Below are 13,011 nucleotides of genomic sequence, written 5' to 3'. Positions count from 1 at the left end.
CTCCCAACTTTCTCTTTCATCGGAAGAGGACAGTGCCAGTCGAAAGCAGAGAATAGTGATGAGCCGTAAGATGAAGAGATTGGCTAAAGATTCTTCCGTGTCTCCCTTAGACTACCGCTCAGCGACCAGACTGAGCCCACTTCCCACCTCCCGGAAATCCTCGCAGTCTACCTCGACAGTTTGGAATCGTTATGATGTATTGCCTGATGAAGCGTCCAAGTAAGATAGTTTCCATTAACTGTCAGGGAATGCGTTCCCTGGATGCTCGACTTGTTTTCTTTTCGTGGTTAACAAGTTTTTTTCCGGACATTGTCTGTCTGCAAGAAACGCATGCAACCTCTATTGCCGAGTTCCAAGGGTGGCTAGACTCACTTAATTGTGTTTCTAAATCCGCCCAGTATAAATGTGTTAGGTGTTTGGGCAGCGCGCGCTCCTCAGGTGTTGCTATTCTCTTCTGTCCCAATTTCCAGGTAGAGTGTACAAAGAGGGATGACGAGGGAAGACTCGTTGTCGCCGAGTTCTCTGGTGACAGTGGTGATTTTCAAGTCATGTGCCTCTACGCGCCTAAAGACAAAGCTGAAGGGAAACAATTTTTTGAGTCTCTTTACCAGGCAATTGATCCGGACATCCCTTTGTTGATGTGTGGCGACTTCAACACGACAATTGATCCTCGTATTGATCGTTTCGGTTGTAATCCCGACTCCCCATGGGCAAACAATTGGGCCTCCACTCATCATGATCTGATGAGTACATTCGAATTGTACGATACTTGGCGTGAATTGCACCCTGGTGTCAAGGAGTTCACCTGGAGGACAAATGGTTCCCAGGGGTCTCGAATCAATATGATTTGGTTGTCAAAGAGATGGAAGGGTCGGGTCCGTGTTGTGGATATAACTCCTTTCCTTCGTTCGGATCACCTTTGTGTGTATCTGGAGCTGGACCTCCCTAAAGGGGTGGAACGTGGACCTGGTTGTTGGAAGTTCATCGTCTCGCTTCTTCAGAACGAAGCCTTTTGTGCGGAAGTTGAAGAATTTCCGTGCAGCTGGCGCCGAGAGCGCAGTCGGTTTGTCCGGCTTTCAAATTGGTATGAAGCAGGCAAAACAAAGCTTCACGCTTTGGTTCGGGACTTTTCAAAGCAATTGGCTCAGGAAAGGAACGAACAAATTTTGCAGTTGAACGTCCAGCTCAAAGATCTCGAGAAAAGGGCCGATGATGGTAACAATCTCTCTGTGCTTCTAGAGGAGACGAGGGCTGAACTTGATGAGCTTTTGCTTCATCAGGGTCAGGGTGCTCGGTTACGGGCGAGAATCCAGGATGCTGAAGAAGGGGAGAGATCGACGTCTTATTTCCTGAGACAGGAAAAGCTTCGGGGTCAGAGGAGGCTGATTGATGCCATTCGGCGGAAAGATGGCTCCATGGCAACGAGCACGAAAGATGTCTTGAACGTCTGGCGAGATTTCTACTTCGACCTATTCTCATCTCAAGAATTAGTTGAAGAAGATAAAGTGCTGTTTTTGAACAGCATCGAACATACTTTGTCGCCAGAAAACTCGGAGTTATGTGAAGGTGACCTCACGATCGAGGAATGTTGGAGAGCTGTCTCCAAGATGTCCAAGGCCAAAACGCCCGGGGTAGATGGTTTCCCGGCTGAATTTTTTATTCGGTTCTGGAAGCTGTTGGGCCCAGATTTGGTTGAGGTGCTTAACTCCTGTTACCATCAAGGTGTTCTACCAAAATCCCTGAGATGCGGTGCAATTTCGCTTCTTTTTAAGAAGGGGGATTGTCTTGATGCAGTGAATTTGTGTCCGATAACACTCTTGTGTGTTGACTACAAGATCGCTGCAAAAGCTCTGGCTAATCGACTTCTTGCCGTAATTGCATCTGTTGTTTCGCCGGACCAGTCCTGTGGAATTCCAGGTCGCTTTTGTGGTGAGAATTTGCGACTTCTGTTAGATGTCGCTGATTATGCAGACCGTTACAACGTTCCGGGAGCAATCGTCTCCCTGGACCAAGAAAAGGCCTTTTGATCGTGTGGAAATTTCCTTCATGATGAAAGTCCTTGACCCCATGGGATTTGGCCCGTCTTTTAGGCACTGGATAAGACTTCTTTACACCAATGTGGTTTCTGCAGTCTCTGTGAATGGATTCCTCACGGAGTTCTTTCCGGTGACTCGGGGAGTAAGTCAAGGGTGTCCTCTCTCTCCGTTATTGTATGTCTTGGTGATGGAATCTTTGGCATGTGCAGTTCGCGGTGATCCAAACATTGACGGTTTTCCTCTCCCCGGAGGAAACAACGTTGAGAAACTGTCACAATATGCCGATGATACGTCTTGTCTCGTTTGCCGCGATGGTTTTCTTGTCGCACTTTTTGGTTTGTTTGCAAAGTATGAGCGTGCAAGCGCCGCTGGGCTGAATCAGGGCAAATGCTCTGGTTTACTTCTTGGTTCCTGGCGTAATTGTACTTCGCCACCGGTGGCTATTCGGTGGTCTTCCAGCCACATCAAGGTCCTAGGAACAAGAATCTTCGCAGGGGGTGATCAGAACCTTGGAAGCAATCTTTCATTCCTGGCAACGTCGTCAGTTATCATACCGAGGTCGCGCGATAATTGCATGCGTACTGGGTGTGAGCCGTTTCTGGTACTTGGGTTCCACGGTGTCGGTAAGTTCACATCTGGTACATAGGATAGATAAACTTATGTTTGACTTCGTGTGGTACAACAAAGGGGAGTGGCTCAAGACGGTCTCGGTCTGTCAGCCCTTTTCCAATGGAGGATTAGGTGTTGTCAACGTGTCTCTGAAGCTACAATCCTGGTCAAAACATTGACGACACTCAGTGTTAATTGCCACTAAAGTCACTAGTCACGGAATATATTTCAAAATTCTCCCCCATTCCCCCACAAATCAATGTTGGGTGATGTGTCAGAACTCATTCAAGTATTCAGCATGGACTCAACATTGATTAGGAGAGCGAGGGGGGAAATTGAGACAGAAATGTTGATGTTTTGCATAAAAAAACTACAAATCATTTTGAGTGTAGTCAATGGTTTTGGCCAGGATTGTCTGAAAATATGCAAATTAGCAAGATATATATTTCGCTGGCTACGCGTCAACGTTTGCCCAATTAATACTAAGGAGGTCAAATGACGTCATATACTAATGGTTTAATTAACTACCTCATCAATCTGGTTTACTATCTAACTTTGAGTTAAACATGTGTGGCAAAAGTCTTCCTCCAGAGAAAATTGCATATCTGTGCCTATTACTCAATGAAAAGGATTTGAGTGTTAGTGAAATAGCTCGAAAGCTAAAGATATCACGTTCTTGTATATATAAATATAAAAAGGTTGGAATCTCTAGTGTTCAAAAGAAGAAAATAAACAAAGGAGGTAGACCAAAAAAATTGAATGAAAGGGATAAGAGAGTCTTAGTAAGGACAATTAAGATATTACGTGAAAGAGATGGCACTTTTACGTCTAAGAGACTTGCTAGAGAGGCTGGAATAGATCTGACAAAAGTTAGTATGCGTACAGTTTGCAGGGCGATGAATAACGCCGGTTTTAAATATTTGCAAGCAAGAAAAAAGGGCATTTTAAAGAAAAGCGATTTAAAAAAGAGACTTTCCTTTGCCAATAAAATGAAGAAAGAATATCCAAGCAATGTATGGGAGAGAGACATAAACTTTTTTTTAGACGGTGTTAGCTTTGCATACAAACGAAATCCATTTGATCAAGGGAGTTCGCCTAAAGGACGAATTTGGAGAAAGCCAAGTGAAGGTCTTGATTTTGGGTGCACAGCAAAAGGGAAGAAGGAAGGAAGTGGCGGAAAATTAGTAAAACTTATGGTGGCTATATCGCATGGGAAAAGTGTTCTAGATTGCGAACAGTATGATAAAATGTCCGGTTCCTACTTTCAGGACTACGTAAATCGCAAGTTTCCAACTTTGTTTCAAAAAGCTGATAAATGGCAGTCTAAACTATGGATTCAAGATGGGTGCCCTTGTCAAAATAGTAAAGCAGCGAAAATTGCTATGAGAGAATCAGGGTCAGATTTGCTTTCAATACCACCTAGAAGTCCTGATATAAATCCGATCGAGAATCTGTTTCATCTTGTGAGACGAGAACTCGACAGACAAGCAATCAGCGGATGTATAGTACAGGAGAGCTATAATGAATTCGCCACGCGAGTTATAAACACGTTCAAGTCTTTTCCTCTCGAGTGCATTGATAATATAATAGGGTCAATGGATAAACGAATGAGCATGATTATAAGTAGAAGGGGTCAAAGAATTAGGTACTAAGTAGCTGTATATTTGACTGATTAATACAAAGTAAACATATATTGCATATTTGCGGGTCGAATTATTGAACTATCAGTGATATAATAATAAAAAAACAATTATTTACAGGAGTGTATACTATAATGAAGTCGATATATATATTATAATTACAAAATTCAATGCGGTGTCGTTTTAACGGCGCACCAAAGAGTGCGCTAGAAAAATGCAAAATATCATTCAGAACAATAAAAGTAGGAGAAATCAATCGTTCTGTCTTTAAGCTATTTACAATGCTATTAACTGCGATGTATTTTTCGCGCAAATTCTTCAATATTTTTCAAAATCACAACGGTTCACCATTTCTGACATAAAGTAATTGAATCATCATATCTTATATCACTGTACGGTGCACCAATGGTGAACCGTTGAATAAGTGTGTTTTTTTAATGTACTAGCTAACTCCTAATGTTCGTTTTTAAATAATACAAGTAGGCATGTTGGTTTTTTAAGTAGCGACATGAAATAAACACGTACAAAGCACCTTAGTATATTACGCTGTAAACTGTATCCTATAATATCATTAGCATGACATATAGCTATTCGCGCATATAGAGTTGATTTCCGGATATTGCGGCATTATTGTTTTACACATCATGCTGTTCGTTGCATACTAGAGTTGCAAAGCAACGAGGGCAAGGTTTGATCCTCATCTGTTGTTCTTCTGGTATCTGATGAGTGAGTGAAAATAGCTTCCAACGAACCGACATCATTTCCGTCTCCCGCTCATCGATTGTCCCTCCTCTGACGTATGTCAATCTACTTTTGCTTGTTGCAAACACTGGCGTATCCGACTCCAATAAAATATCTTCAGCGTAGTGGGTTTTGGGTGCAGAAAAGTGTACAGGCTCGCCCTCGAGTAACAGAAGCAGGTCATGCCAAGGAATCAATTTTTCATTCCAACGGAAATCATTAAGAAAAATGCACTCGGCTTCTTGGACGCCAACCCATGCGAAGGTGCCAGTAGCGGGATTTTTGAAGGTGTGATAAAGCACATTTAAGGGCCTGAGCAAAAAGGTTTTTGCCGCAATCAGCCGGGCCGACGAGCATGACATTTCGATATTTACCCCGTCCCTTTGTAACAGTGCGAAGATAGAATTGGCAAATTCAACTACATCTATACCGTTAGCTGCTAAAACTTCTTTGGCGCATTGCAACCAACGACCTTCACAGTTCTCAGCACATTCGTGTCTTTGCTTCCTCAAGTAACTGGATGCGTGGTTTTCCTGCTTCTTTCAAGTTTAGCTTCCGCATTCAACATGTCCCATGTAGTTTTTTAATATATGGGCTACAACTTTGGTTGTCTGTTCATGATGAACTCCGCAAGATCATTTACCCTCAGCCTTTTGCTTTTGCGCAAGAGCAAGCAATTCTGTACGAGTCTTAATGGACTTCGCTTGCACTATTTCAGACACTTCCAAGACGTCAATCTCTTCTTTCGTTTTCTCGACCTTTTGGACGTTGATTCCCCGTCGTCGCTGCCCGATTCATCTCTGATACCATTTGCTATTGTCGCACTAGCAGAATCGGTTTTCGGTGGTTCACCATCGTCAAGTCAGGATGACCAGGACTTTGAAATATATTCTTCGTCAGACTTAGTGACGTATTCCCAGGCACTGTAGTAGTGTGATGTGACGAAGAAAAATGTACTGAAACATGAAAGTTGTCTAGCAGAAACCGTTTAATTCTTAGCCATCTTTGCCTACGTTCAAGCTTGATTGCAATATGATAGTGCTTGCCACCATCTTGATGATTTTCGAGACAACAGCACCACTGCAAAACTTTATTGTCCTTCTTAAATGCCAGAACTAATGCTTGGCAAAATCACTTCTTGAAGGAAAGATTGTTAGGTCCGCTTGGCTATATGTTATCATATAAACTTGTCGAACGTCGCGCGATCGTAGTGCTTCAGTCGCCATTACAAAGAATTTATGACTATTACACGATAACATGTAAAACTGTTTATAAATATGACCACGTGCGTAGGTGTTGACAGTTTAATGTTTAAGGAATCCAGAGCCACCTTAATAGTATGTTAACTTTTGTAACATTATACTTGCAACAGTACAATATTAACTTAAGACAAAGGAGAAAGTGAGAAAAGATTGTTGGCTCTTTATATGAGACCAATTTAAGAGATTAAATAAATCATTCTTTTCAGACAATCCTGGTCAAAACATTGACGACACTCAGTGTTAATTGCCACTAAAGTCACTAGTCACAGAATATATTTCAAAATTCTCCCCCATTCCCCCACAAATCAATGTTGGGTGATGTGTCAGAACTCATTCAAGTATTCAGCATGGACTCAACATTGATTAGGAGGGCGAGGGGGGAAATTGAGACAGAAATGTTGATGTTTTGCATAAAAAAACTACAAATCATTTTGAGTGTAGTCAATGGTTTTGGCCAGGATTGTAGCATCACTCTTGGTGATGTGGGTGAAACGCTTCCTTGTTGGTACAGAGCATCCGTGGAAGTGTTTTTTCCGACACTTCCTTCGCCGGGCTTTTCTTGCCGAACCAGTCAATCGAGTGTTCAACCTCAAGCACGTGGGATCATTCACTCTATGTAGCCTCCCAGACTTTTATCACCAAGTCATCCTCGCCTGGATTCGATTGGGAGGTGGACTTAACGACCAAAAAGAGTGGGTGGTCCCCTCTCACAATTCTGAAGTTCCTTTAACGAACTTGTCAGCAAAACTGGCTTAATCGTCTCTGCTGATATTGGCTCCGCATCGTTGTGTGATGAAGTTCCGGCAATATGACATTGATTGGCAAAATGCTTGGAGAGACTTAAAAAACTTTTTTGTTGATCGACCAGTATGGAAAACTAATTGGCTCCTCCTTCATGGCATCCTTCCATCGGCTGACCGTATTTCTGCCTGGGGCGTAAATGTTAACTCGCTGTCCTGCCACTGTGGAGCTCTGGAAACGCAAGAACATTTGTTTCTCTCCTGCCATTTGGCGAAAGAATTGATTGACTGGTTCGAGGGGTTGTTAAGTCGCTGGCCTCGTTTCGGGCGCCAGCTTTCGAACGCAGAAGTCCGGTTTGGTTTTGCGGCTTCGGTCAAAATTCCTGCCGGATATAAATTTCTCTTGGCAACCCTCAGACATTACGTCTGGGTCGCTAGAAATGCCTGGCAATTTGAGGATATCCGTCCAGATCCCCGGGGCTTGGTTGAGAAAATCGTGTCTTCATTCCGATTTGTCTCAAAGGTCCAACAGCGTCAAACAAGTGAAGTGTTTTACACCAACGAGTGGCTTGCTGGGGGAGTGCTGAAGTCTTTGTTGACGGTCTCTGATGCTTCTCGTCCAAGAGAGTTGACTCCCACCCCTCCTGTGGTCGGTTAATCTTGTGTTAACGGCTCGGTATGTTTGTTTTCGTCTATTATTTTGTTAATGTAGTGTAACGTTTTTCCAGTCTTCGTATGGAGATTGGCCGAGCAACAGCGTGTTAAACTTTGCTTGGCACGTCCTCTTTAAGCCGTATACCTTCTTTTTAGGTTATAGGGTATTGCCCTAGCGTCTCCTGCCCCAGGAAGGGGGGTGGTCTGCCCGGCCTTCCTTTCTCTCTGCATGCCCCTGCGTGCGTTTCTTGCTTTTGTCTTGTTTTTGTCAAGTCCGGTTCTTCAGACACAGCGGTCGCTTTAATTAGTTGTACTGCTGTTGCCTGTTCGTGATCCCAGTTTTTGTCTAATGTCTGTTTTTGTTTTTGTCAGGGATCCTACTTGAGAGTAGCCATTCTTGGCTTGCTTTCGGGTAGTTTGTAATTTGTAACCGGGGTTGAGACGGGTGCCCTTTTGGGTGTCTCTGCTTGACCTTGGGCTTCCCTTTCGGGAAGCAGAATTTTCGATCTGGTTTTGGGCCCATGGGCCGCTCATGTCGTTTCATGCTTACCACGTGCTTTTACATCCATCCACCATTCACGGTTGTTTCATGGCATGGGGGAGAGGCTCACAACCTCTGTCGATCTGCGTCGCTTGTAGCGGCCTCCCTGGGTGTGGCAACACGAAGGGTTCAGGCTCCATTGCACTGTCGGAGTCGACAAGCCTGTTGTCGTTCGATCCAAAATAAGATCAAGTGTAGCCGCATTTGTTCTTTGGTGATCGCCGGCAAATTTAGGGCACAGTTTGTTTACTGTCCGGTTCAAATTTATTTGAGCGCCTAAAACGCTACTCGACCATCGGCGCAGTCACAGTTAAGTGCCAACAGATCTTCACCTGACCTCAAGTGACCAGTTGTTCCTCCTTGAGAATCCCTCACTCACCACCTCCCCCCCTACATCACAGTTGCTTGCTACAAGGCCAATTGCCACACCATCGCCAGCTATCCCTGCCTTGATGGCCAACATTATCACCACACCCGATGTGGACACCCCACTTACCTGCCAACCTTGCCCACCACAACAATGCCCCTGAGCTGTTGACTTCTTCGGAAGCACCAAGCCTAAACCCCATCCACCGGCTCCTAACACTCCACCACCCACCCTACAAGATCTCCCTCCCGATGAGGAATCCCAATCAGCCCCAACACGGCCACAACATCTGCCAAACCTTTCAAACCCTCCTGTCCCATCTAAATTGGCCCCTCTGAGGAAACCCTCCCCACTGCCGATATCACCACCGACCTCAATGGCTTCAGGACAAAATGGCTCGGTATATTTGATGAAGACCTTGACTGGCAATCATTTTCAACACACTGTGAAACCTATGCCCGTGAGGGTCGCGCTCTCGTCTAATCTATCGCCAGTACCCGCCGCCCAAAACCTGCTCCTCGCCGGCCAAACCAGCCCTCTGCACGCCCACCTTTAGATTACCAAGAAACGAGCTGCCCGGAAAATCCTTGGTGATGATTCCCCTAATTACACGGCTCTCTCGAGGAGGCCTTCAAATATTTCTCCACCTCTTTTGGCCCCCACGAATGCAGCCTTGAGACACTCAAAGAGAACCTCAACTCCTATGTCCCTTCCACCGAGACAGACGAATCCCTATTCGAGCCACCATCACCCAAGGAACTCCAACAGAAACCTAGATCCCTTTCAAACTCTGCCTCTGGCAAGGACAGACTGGAATATCGCCACATGCGTCTGATCGATCCTAAATGCGAAATCCTGGCTCGTATGTATTGCTTTTGTTTCACCTCCTGAGACGTTCCTGAGTAGTGGAAAACCGCAACTACAATCTTGATCTACAAAAAAGGCCCAACCGATGATGCTGGTAACTTCCGACCAATAGCCCTTATGTCTTGCTGCTACAAGCTCCTCATGGCCATTCTTGCCAAACGTATCACTGCCTTCTCCATCGAGCGAAACCTTCTATCAGCCCAACAAAAGAGTGCTAGACCTAGCGAAGGCTGCTATGAGCATACGTACCTTCTTCAGTCCGTTGTTAACGATGCCAAACGCCAGCAGAAGAACCTTTGCTTAGCATGGCTCGACATCCGTAACGCTTTTGGAAGCATCCCCCACAATGCAATCCTTACGACCCTCACCCACATGGGCTTTCCACCGGATCTCGTAGAATTTGTCAAAATGGCATACACCAACGCCTCTACTGAGGCCTTAACCTCTACGGGACCAACCTAATCGATCAACATTGCCTGGGGAGTAAAGCAGGGATGCCCCCGGAGCGCCATTCTCTTCAACCTCACAACAGAGCTCATCCTTCGCAAAGCCACCGCCACTGTCCAAACAAATCCAAGAGGACCCATTAAGCACCATGGCTATCCTCTCTCCATCCTGGCCTACGCCGATGATCTTGTTGTCATGGCGAAGACAAAACCTGACCTACAACACCTCCTCGATGCAATCTCTGAAGCTGCTGATGCCTTAGCTATAACGTTCAGACCTGAAAAATGTGCCTCCCTTAGCATCACCCCGAGAAGTCAGCACCGAGTCACCAACAACGACTTCAAAGTCCAGTCCCGATTGATCCCACCTCTCAAAGCACAAGACCACTACCTATACCTTGGTGTCCCTCATCGTCAACATCACCAATCTCCAATCGCTCGTTGACGATCTTTCCAACAAGCTGCGCAAGATCGAACAATCCCTGCTGTCCCCTTGGCAGAAGTTGGATGCCATCCGAACATTCGTTAAATTGTGTCTAACCTATGTCTTGCGTGCTAGCTCTCCATCTCACCAGTCTTTGCAAGAGTATCGGACTACTTTGATTGCTGCCCTCCGGAAGATCTGCCACCTGCTTGATCGTGCAACAACTCACTATTTTTTCACTAGGCGACAGTCAGGCGGTCTTGGTTTCCAAGATCCTTTCACCAAAGCTGACCTTCAAACTGCAGTTCAAGCAGTCAAAATCTTGGCCTCTTGTGACCCCGTAGTCGCTGGTATTGCCCGAAACGAACTAGCACAAACCGTCCGCTTTGCCACACAGTGCAAACCTATGCCAGAGCTGATGTCAAAGTATCTCTCAAGCTCCTCTGACCGACGCCTTGACTCGCTGCGATACCGAACAGGCTCCCTTTGGACGCGAACACGCAACACCACCAAGCGCCTGAAGGTCAACATCAACCTGCCAACTGTCGGTGCCCCCCGGTGATCCAGTTCCAGCTCGTGATGCCTGTCGCTTCTTACACAATATAACCCGTGACAAAGCGGCCGCTACCCTTCGAGAACTCCCTGACCAAGGCAAACTCGCTCGTTCCCTCCAGAATGACAAACACGGCAACGGGTCTTCCTGGCATTTCTCGGGTCTCAATTTCGGCTTCAAGGATTGGCGGTTCGTCCACCGTGCTCGGCTCAATTGTTGCCCAACGAACTCTGTAAAAAGCTGCTGTCTTGAAACACATGCTTTGGTAATTACCGGTTTTCTTGCATCCAAAACACTGTGCTTTAATAGCAGGACATTTCTGACCTTTATTGTGTGCTGTATTTCCACATCTACTGCACACAGGGTCATCCCTTCTTATTCCCTGTCCTTTTGTCAGCAGAACAGTCTCCAAATATTGGTATGAATATTGGTAGCCTAAGTACCGAGCAGAGAAAGAAAGTACTGATTGAAACCCATCTGACCGCAGAGCCTTACCATAAGCGTACCACCCCGGTAGTATGTAAAATTGACACTGGGGCAGAACTGAATATTCTTTCCAAATATGTTTATGAAAAAGTTGTTTCTGATCCCAAGCGAAGAAGGCTTGAACCACCTAACATTAAAATTACTGCTATGGAGGTCATGAGATTCAGAACATTGGTACCTGTCAGTTATACATACACCATAATGATGAAGTTAAACCAGTAGTATTTAATGTCACGGATGTTGAAGGACCTGCAATCCTAGGTTGTGAAACATCGCATAACCTGGGTTTGGTACAGTTTCCTGGTAAAATAATGCATGTGCATGCAAGCGCATCAAATTTATCAGGTTCACATAGTGTTGGTGAGAAGGTTACACCTCTTACTAAAGAGATTCTGATGAAAGAGTACTCAGACCAATTCGAGGGAATAGGTACATTCAAAGATATGAAGCCGTACCATATTACCTTAGAATCAAATGCAGAACCAGTCATTCATCCACTGCGACAAGTTCCCGTGCATCTGAAGGATCGCTACAAGCAGGAAATTGACAATATGTTGAAACTTGATGTTATTACACCTGTCGAGGTGCCCACAGATTGGGTAAATAGTGTTGTACTCAGCGAGAAAACCAACGAGAAAGGAGAGATTGTAAAGATAAGACTTTGCCTTGATCCTCGCGACTTGAATAAATGGATCAAAAGGGAGCACTATCGGATGAGGACCATAGATGAAGTGGTCACTGAGTTAAAAGATGCTAAATTCTTCACTGTGGTAGATGCAAAGAAGGGGTGTTGGCATGTACCTCTGGATGAAGAAAGTTTGTACCTTACGACATTTAGCACCCCCTTTGGCCGCTATCGGTTTAACCGGTTACCTTTTGGTCTCGTTGTTTCTCAAGATATCTTCCAGAAACAGCTGGATACAGCACTTGAAGGCCTCGATGGTATCACTGGTATAGCAGACGACACATTTGTATATGGATCTTCAGAAGAAGAGCACAATGCAAATCTGGTCAAGCTTATAGAGAGAGCACGAGACAAGGGCGTGGTATTCAACAAGGAGAAGTTGCAGTTCAAGTGCAAGGAAGTGCGTTTCTTTGGGCACACTTGGACACCACAAGGCATGAAACCAGATGACAAGAAAGTATCAGCAATCCTTGGTATGAAGCCACCAGAAGATGCGAAGAGTTTAAAAAGTTTCCTTGGTTTAGTAAGTTATCTAACCAGGTATTCTGGATGTCTAGCCACTCTGTCGTCCCCACTTCGTGATCTACTAAAGCGAGATTCTGCGTATTCTTGGGGGCCAGAGCACAAGCGCGCATTTGACGAAGTAAAGAAGGAAGTATCCTCGCTGGGCGTACTCCGATATTTCGATCCTGATGCAGAAACAACCATTCAAACGGACGCATCTCTCAAAGGTTTAGGCGCAGTGCTTCTAAAAGGAGGTCAGCCCATGTGTTATGCGTCTAAAGCTCTCACAGAAGTAGAACAAAGGTACAGTAACATTGAACGTGAAGCGCTTGGCGTTGTATGGGGTCTTGAACGGTTTCATTACTTTATTTACGGAAAGAAGTGTACTGTGCATACTGATCATAAGGCTTTGGAGACAATCTTCAGGAAGAAATTGAGTAGCTGCCCATCCAGATT

Source organism: Dendronephthya gigantea, unplaced genomic scaffold, assembly GCF_004324835.1.
Source record: "Dendronephthya gigantea isolate DGI-Jeju-01 unplaced genomic scaffold, DenGig_1.0 000336F, whole genome shotgun sequence".
NCBI classification, from domain to species: Eukaryota; Metazoa; Cnidaria; class Anthozoa; order Malacalcyonacea; family Nephtheidae; genus Dendronephthya; species Dendronephthya gigantea.
Note: the sequence above shows the minus strand (reverse complement) of the source record.